Genomic DNA, 1,783 nt, shown 5'->3' on the forward strand with positions numbered 1-1,783 from the left:
CATTCAGTATTATAATCATAGTAGGATACGTTAATATCAAATTGACATCACCTTCAACTATAAAAATACCAAGGGAATCAATAGTTTAGATTCGATATTGAAAGATTTTAAGGAAACACCATGGAATTCACTTCTACACAGAGTATCGTCATCACCAAAGAAATGTTGGAGAAGTGTCTGGAAGCAAAGGAGGAACTGGAAAATTTAGTTGAATGTTCAATTCCCGGCTACTACGTCAAACAGGATAAGTTCTTTTTGAAAAATCTGGAGATTTTATCGGAAAATGATATTCAGCGATGCAAAACTGCGTTGGACCGAGTAATCAGCAAGTTGACGAAAGAGCTTTGCGATATGGAAACTGAAATCTGGGAAACATCCACAGCTTCACGGTATGGAGACATTTTATTCGCAGAATCTTTCCCTGCATTTATTTCAGGGAGAGATCCTTCCATTAAATTCGTTCCCGTCCCATTTTTCTCAAAAGAACATAATTCCATAATGTTTCATCTTGTCAGCCCCGACGGTGGATCTTACGTTAGTAACGCTGAGAAGTATAATTGCTGCGAGGTTGGTACTATTTCCGAAAAGTCACTATAAATCATAAGAAGGAGGCGATGCACAGCTGATTGGTAAATTTTGTAAATTGTAACTTCTCTTAATAAATTTTAAGTTAAATATACATAGTTTTCGGTTTTATTAATTTGCTTGAGAAATGTATTCTCAGTTGGCTTATAGAAAAGTGTCTACGGATGCATGCAGAGATACTTTTCAATTTTCTGTAGCACAACTTGTCGTTTCCTTCTTTTCCATGAGAGCATCTGTTCCCCTTAAATAAAACCATGCATTCCGTAAAGATTCCACTGAAATACAAAAATCTAGAAGTAAAAGGAATCTTACGCGGAATCTTGCGGATGCATTTCCGTGACACAAAGTCAAACAAATCAATCAAAAAAAGTAATGTAGAAGGGAATGCCACAGTTCTTGACAAACATGCCTTGGTAAATGATAATTTCAACATAGTCTTGAATAAGTTTGTTAACAATGCCTTCCCAAATCATCATATCGTATTCTGCAAATCAGATGTTATTCAATGCTTACCAACCAAGCGATTGAAAAACTCATTGAACCAAGATATTAGGTTTCAGCACTTGACTTTCCAGAGGCCAGCTGCAATGTCTTCAGGTCCTGTCGCTTTCCCCATTCTTCATTCTATAGGCGGAATTGCTACAGTGCTTCCATAAACTATAGATGAGCAAATTCTTTCGTTGACATCTGCTCGAAGTAATGACATTATCTACCTGTTGAAGCTGGCCGATCGGTAAGGGTCGTACTTTCGATTAACATAGAAGGAACGACCAATATCCTTTGTGCTAGTGGCGGCTTTTGATAAGTTGATGCAAATCTTTCTCAGGTATTGAATGTCTCCTTTGCTTGACTAGGGCAGGTGATAATTTGTAGTGCGGGCTGCTTCACCACCGGCAGACTCGATAGCAACTAGAAATACTAGAAATACAACTCAAATCAACAGGAAGGGTTCACAGTTTTTGCAAGAAAGACAATAATTATGACAGTTTGTCGTTAGTAGTTCACTGAGCTGGGGCATAAAAAGAAGCTCAAAGTATTTTCGGGTGTTTGTAATCGGCGACTTAATTAAATAGAAATTTGGGGGCCAGAAACCTGGAAAATACGTAATTTTATTGCTATCGAAATTTCAATCATGTCTGGCTAAAAAAGCTGATGATTCGTTTCTGGAACGCGCGTGCTTCTGGACGGCAGTATCGGA

At 38.0% G+C, this 1,783-nt stretch overlaps 1 long non-coding RNA gene across 1 annotated transcript; it reads right to left on the reverse strand.

The window, feature by feature from the left end:
- Positions 1-225: 225 nt before the first annotated feature.
- Positions 226-1,535, reverse strand: LOC119657843. Its single transcript, XR_005250175.1, has 3 exons — positions 1,299-1,535; positions 898-1,242; positions 226-826 (listed from the first exon to the last, which is right to left on the reverse strand). It is a non-coding gene; the product is annotated as an uncharacterized LOC119657843 (long non-coding RNA).
- Between the last annotated feature and the right edge of the window lie 248 nt (positions 1,536-1,783).

Source organism: Hermetia illucens, chromosome 5 (genome assembly GCF_905115235.1).
Source record: "Hermetia illucens chromosome 5, iHerIll2.2.curated.20191125, whole genome shotgun sequence".
Taxonomy (NCBI): Eukaryota; Metazoa; Arthropoda; class Insecta; order Diptera; family Stratiomyidae; genus Hermetia; species Hermetia illucens.